This window comes from Pinus tabuliformis, chromosome 7 (genome assembly GCF_031772625.1).
Source record: "Pinus tabuliformis cultivar Carrire ecotype Pingquan chromosome 7, CPIR1, whole genome shotgun sequence".
Classification (NCBI taxonomy): domain Eukaryota; kingdom Viridiplantae; phylum Streptophyta; class Pinopsida; order Pinales; family Pinaceae; genus Pinus; species Pinus tabuliformis.
In genome coordinates, this window is record NC_142293.1 from 1,608,154,590 (window position 1) to 1,608,161,387 (window position 6,798).

The 6,798-nt window shown below is 35.6% G+C and overlaps 1 pseudogene; it reads left to right on the forward strand.

The window, feature by feature from the left end:
- The first annotated feature begins 1,459 nt into the window (after positions 1-1,459).
- LOC149254313 (7-deoxyloganetin glucosyltransferase pseudogene) lies at positions 1,460-3,091 on the forward strand (annotated as a pseudogene).
- The last annotated feature ends 3,707 nt before the right edge of the window (positions 3,092-6,798 follow it).

Genomic DNA, 6,798 nt, shown 5'->3' on the forward strand with positions numbered 1-6,798 from the left:
TCAAACGTATGACCATTTCCATGAGAGGTAGTCGTAACTGACTAATTTCTCATGATTTTTGAATAGTTCACTTAGCTTCCCAGGAGGTCACCCATCCCAGAACTCCTCTGGCTCAAGCGCGCTTAACTGTGGAGTTTTTCCCACAATCAAGCCCACTTAGCTTGCTACCCCATTTGCAAAACCTTAGCAAGTATTGTGCCTCATGAACCATTCCAGTAGAGATCCCTTGACTCTTTTTTTTTTTTTCAGCATCGGTGCGTTGGCTGTCCTGTGGAGTCGTAAAACATAATAATTTGTCACTGTGTTGAGCTGGAAAAGGCACATGCAACGAGGAGGCCTTCAGTATCCTTCTTTTGGAAAAATGATTTATTTAAACAATGCTAATAAAAAATAATAATTTGACTTTGTTTTTAGCCGGCCATGGCACATGCAAGGACAATGCCTTCAGTATCCCTCTTTTGGAAAAATGATTTATATATTTGAGAGATGTTCTCCGTATAAGTCTAGGTGTAAATGCCAAAGTGTAACAATCCCGCATCAACTTGTTTATCTTTTTTTAATTCTAAATTTTAATTTAAAATGCAACTGTTTTGCCGGGATAAAAATCCCGTAGTCCGACGAACCTGGAAATTTCTGCACAATTTCGATTACAGGTGTTAAATTTCAGAATGATGGAATAAAAATGGAAATTTCCGCATAATTTGTATAAAAAATAGAAATTTCTGCCAGTTGTTAAATTTCAGAATAAAGGGATAAACATAGCTTAGTGGGACAAATCTAGAATTTTTTATGCAAAATTTGGATTACAACTGTTAAACTTTAGAATTTTAGATTACAGACCTAGAAAAAATTAGATTACAGCTATTAAATTTGCTTATTATCAGAAAGTTATGTTTGCTTGTGGTTTAGATCAATTCATTCGGGCATCTAGGTATATAAAATGTATAAATGTATGGGCGACTCCCGAATATAATATTCACCGGTGACTGCATGCAATTTATTCAAGGGTTGCGTTTTTAAATCCCTTCCATCTCCATTTGGCATCAGTTGACGCCGCAGTGTCCAACCATTCGTCATGGAAGTTCAAGAACCATAATATCATATAATATGAAGTGATAAATCGGGAAACCATAATATCATATACTATGAAGTGATAAATCGGGAAACCTGGCATAATAATATGCGAGAATAAGTCCAAACATGATGTGATAATATAACATAAGTTTTGGATTTTTCCATTGGTTGCGGCCGTCAGATGTGAGGTGCCTACGACATTATTTTATACGCATTTCTAAGTGTCAACAATATTGTGGGAACTGCAACTCTAATGCCATGGAATAACTCTATAAATAGCCCCACAACTCTGCGCTTCTTCCAGACTTCAGATCCCTCTTCGCATCTCTGAGCTCCTTCAGTAGTTCAGATCCTTCTCACTGTCTTTCCCTTCATGAATGAGAACATGGAAGCATCGGAATCAGTTTCAGTTGATAATGGTGCCCTCCATGCCCTATTATTTCCATTTCCGCTGCAGGGCCACATAAAGCCTTTCATGAACCTGGCCAATGTTCTGTCCAGCCGCGGGTTCTATATCACTTTCGTCACTACCGAATTTGTCCAAAGGCGCCTTTCTGAGTCTGGGGCAATTACGACCCGTGAAGATTCCATGATGCAAAACAAGAATCATATGAATATTAGATTCGAAACTGTGCCGGACGGGCTGCCCGCCCAACACGGGTGTAGTCAAAATCAAAATCTTGGGGAGCTCTTCATTTCGATGGAGATTCACGCTCATATTCATTTACGGAAGTTGATGGAGAAAATCCGACGTCTTCCCGACGTTCCTCGAGTCTCCTTCATTGTGTCTGATGGACTTCTATCAAAGACGCAGGTTGTTGCGGACGAATATGGTGTTCCCAGAGTTGCTTTCTGGCCGACCAGCGCGTTCGGTTTCACGTCCTTTTTTTCCATTCCTCTGCTCATAGACAAAGGATATCTTCCTCTCAAAGGTAAGCAACAAATATTAACATCTTCCTGTCTCTTTTCCTGTTAATTACACCCACACATAAGCGATCAGGTGCATCCTGCTTTATTATGATAGAATAGTTTTCATGTTTGACAGATGAAAGCTGCCTCACCGAGGAATATCTTGATGAAGTGAGAATCACTTGCATCCCGGGAATGCCCCCGCTGCGGCTGAGGGATCTTCCAAACTTCCTCTTAGTCACAGACATTTCGGATCTGGCTGTTCAATATAGTATGATTCAAGGCCAAGGTACATTATCAGCAGCCGCAGTAATAGTTAACACATTCGAAGAACTGGAAGGCCCAGTCTTAGAGGCACTCAGACTTAACTTCCGTGTATATCCCATCGGTCCTCTACTGCTCTCTCAGTCATTCCATTGTAAAGATAAGGATGGATCCTCGGATGAATTGAGTATGTGGAAGGAAGAAAATAGCTGTCTCACATGGTTGGAATCTCGGAAGCCATGCTCTGTCATGTACGTTTGTTTGGGAAGCATTACAGTTTTGTCTAATCAACAACTCCTGGAATTTGCATGGGGATTGGCTTCCAGCAACCAACACTTTCTGTGGGTTGTCCGAGAAGATATAGTTCATGGTGAATCTGCCATATTGCCCAAAGAGTTCATTGAAGAAACAAAGGATAGAGGTTTGTTGGTTGGGTGGGTGCCTCAGATAAAAGTACTGTCCCACCCTTCTGTGGGAGGGTTTCTGACTCATAGCGGGTGGAACTCCACGTTGGAAAGCATAAGCGCGGGAGTGCCGATGATATGCTGGCCCACCTATGCCGAGCAACATACAAATGCGAAATTCGTTTGTGAAGAGTGGAGCGTAGGACTGCAATTAAAACAAACTGTGAAAAGAGAAGAGGTGGCGGCGTTGGTGAGGAATTTAATAGGAGGTGAAGAAGGAGACAAAATGAGGAGAGGAACTAGAAAATGGAAGGAAACTGCGAAGCGAGCGGTCGAGGAAGGAGGTTGTTCTAACACCAACTTAGAGAAGTTACTCCGCCAAATAATTCCTCAAAAGAATGCATCAAATGCAAGTCCGGACGGTTGAACCAGACGTTTAAAGAACAATGCAAGTCGAGAGCGCCTATTTAATCTTTAATGTTACATATAGTTCTGCAATTTCTATAAATTATAAATTCAGGTTGTTGAGTTCATCTGCAGCTACAAATTTTTACATCATTGCTGATGTAGCTTCGTGATCTTCCAACCTCGTTGCGAGCACAAACATAGACGACCTAAAATAAGGATACTGGGGTTCCATGTATGAGTTTAAGTCGCCCTCAAATAAATACTTGTGCACTATTAGACGACACTAAGCTAGTTGCAACATTTACTAAGATGTAAGAGGCTATAAAGTACGCAAAGAGGGGAACATAGTTAAGTTCCCAAAAAAACATGGCGGGTAAATTTAGGTATTGCCTATGGGGACTTCATTTCCTTTTGTAAACTGAATGCTGCAGTAAATTATAATTATGCACCTAGCATATTTGGCAACCACTTTATGTAATAGGGTATTCATCTATAAAATATCTCAAAATGATAATAAAATTTATTAAATGTTTTGATAATAAATTAAATTTTTTATTTTCTATATATATATTTATATTTATTTATTTATTGATATATACAAATTATTTAATTTCAATAAAAAAATTTAAGTTAATATAATAAAGTTTATCACATAATTTATTATAATAAGGTTTATTACATAATTTTAAGTTATTATAATAAAGTTTATCACATAAGAGATTAATATTAAAACCCCAAGGGATTATGAACCCAAGGGAATATTTTTAAACCTATAGGTCTAATATGATAAACTTAACATTGGTAAACCCAAATATAAATACTACAAACACTAAAATAAACATGGTTTATTTTGATGGTGAGACAATCTTTGTGAGAATGCGACATTCAAACATGGTTGGCCATGGTTTACTATGATTGACAATGGTTGACCATGATTGATATTATAAACTTAAGGGAATAATAAACCCAAGGGATTGATATTATAAAGTCAAATGAATAATAAATCCAATGGATTAATACTAAAATTCCAAGGGATTATGAACCCAATGGAATAATATTAAACCCAAGAGACTAATATTATAAACCCTACGTTCATAAACCCAAATATAAATATTACAAAAACTAAAATAAACATGATTTATTTTCATAGTGAGACAATCCTTGTTACTGTTTCAACCATAGTTGACCATGATTGATAGTAATTACACTAATTTCACTACATTAACATTAATATGAAATTATGCTCATTCCAATACATTAACATTAATATGACTTGGTTTATCCTCTGCACCAAACTCTTGGTAGAAAGAATTATACAAAGTGGTTAGTGTTATAATCCGTGAATATCTGCTTTGAAAGTTATTTTTAATTTTTTGGCTCTTTAGATTCAGTGTACTGTAAACAGGTCGTTAGCGTCGTTAAATACATGCTTTGCTTTTATGATTTGGATCGAGATGGGAACTTGGCTCATTTGTCCTTTAGAGATAATTTAAAGTTACCATTTAGATCTTAAGAATTAGAAGATGGTTTATGTTTAAAAATGGTTCAATGGAATAATTATATTTATGTATATATATATGTGAAAAAACATAAATAAATTTTAAAATTTTAAAATATTAGATAAGAAATATAAAAAATATAAATTTGATTATGTAATAAAAATTAAAAATATAAACCATTTAAATTTAATAATGTGATAATATTTTTAATTATATACATGATTCAATTAATGAAATTAAATATTTTTCAGTTTCAAATCCTATTAAATTTACACATTCTTAGCTTTTCAAATCCCAGATAAATAATTATTTAATTCTAATTTTAAAATATACCAAACTTTTTCCTTTTAAGGCTTATGGAGTATATTAAATATGTGGTAGAAGATAAATAAATAAGATTGAAATAAAACCTAACTCTTCCAGTTAAGAATAATGTAAGCAGTGTGATTCCTCTAAGTGGGTGATAGGAGTGGACACTCCACTTAAGTTTTGATTCACACAATTGCATTTGGATTCGCGTTATGCCTCCCCTAATCTTCGCGTAACGTTACATAGCCGAAGCAACTCTCATTGCGGTGGACACCCCGCTTGCGTTTCCATTCACACGATTGCATTTGGATTCACGTTATGCCTCCAATAATCTTCATGTAACGTTACATAGCCAAAGCCACTCTCATTGTATATCAATTGGAATGGAATGCTTTATAATACTGTGGTTGAGAAAATCCTTATACTTAGATTTTGTTACTACATTCTCTGCCTCATTGAATCTGCTTGGCCTTTTTGTTTCATGAAACCCTGGCTTCTCGGACCTCAACATCTCTATTCCTCTTCAGGTCCTCTTCCTGAAGTTCTCCCCCTCTACTGCTATCAGCTACTCTATTATCGACAAAGGTCCGATAGTAATATCTGCCTTGGTTTTCAACGAAAAATGGTAGGGTTTGGCTCCTAACGTTGGGTTTGGGTTTTAAAGATGCTTGAGTTTAATTATCGAGTAAGGGTTTTGCAATGATGGGAAATTGTGTCATCTTTCCTGAAGCAAATTACAACGGATTTTGTACTGCAAAAAAAAATTACAACGGATTTTGAATAAATATAAAGCACCCCAACATTATAGAGAGAAAGAAGGAAAAAAATCGTTGATTTTGGGTTATATTTGAAAAAATATTGAAATGTTATATTTTATAGTTGTAAAATAAAAATAAAAATTGCTGTGTTATAATTAATAAATGGCAATTATACAACAGAATTATCTCTATATCACTTATTAATTTTATTTTCATATGCTTATTAAATAATTTAAATTTTTTTCAGGTTAGGAAGCTCTGGATTTCCAAGGGGTTTTTTAAGAAAAAGTAATTTAGACTTGGTGGAAACTCAATATGTTGAAAATAGCAACAAGACATGATAAAAATAGAATCTAGAATATTTTAATTCTAATTTGTTTTTGAATTAAAATTGTGAATTGAATTCGAATTTAGTCTCATCAGCTGCTTGGAAATAATTAATTAATTCATTATGGATTAATTAGTTGGAGAAATTCAAGTTAGAAGTCTTTCTGAAGTCATACAATAGTTATCCCTTAAATTAAGGAGATAAGATTGAGTTACATTTGAGTTGTAATTAGTTAGCTCAGTTTACTGAGTTAAGTCCATTTAAATTAATTCCAAACTGTTTGAGGAACTAATTGTGGGTTATCAGTCAGTTGATGCATGCATGCACTCAACAAGTGTACTCCAGATAACTAAAGATTCTCTCATCAGAAACTCATGCATGTCTATTCTAAAAAAGACCCAGTTGAGCTAAATGTCAAGGACATGTTACTACCAGTTGCATGTGTTTTCCTATAAAGGAAACTCATCCATGCAGTCAAGGCAAGGTTCCTTGAGGATTGCACAGTTCTGACAGGGTGTAAGATCAGTGTGAGTGATCAGTGTTCCACTTGGTAACAAGAGGATCACACAGGAGAAACTGCGCAAGGAAATAGGAGGCTTGGAGGGCTGAGGAGAAGCTTTGTGAGAAGCTTTGTTTGCCTATGAGCATCCAGGAGGATTGTACTAAGAGCTGGCTAGCTGTGAGAGCTAAAGCTTTGGGTAATTTTGATATATTTCCACCTTGTATGATAATACAAATAGTGGGGTTTTTAGCTGAGGCTTCCCCATGAGTATTTTCTGTGTTTCATCTGCATTGGTTCTTCTTCTTCTGGTTATATTTGTTCAGCTCGATCTTGCTCAATCTTT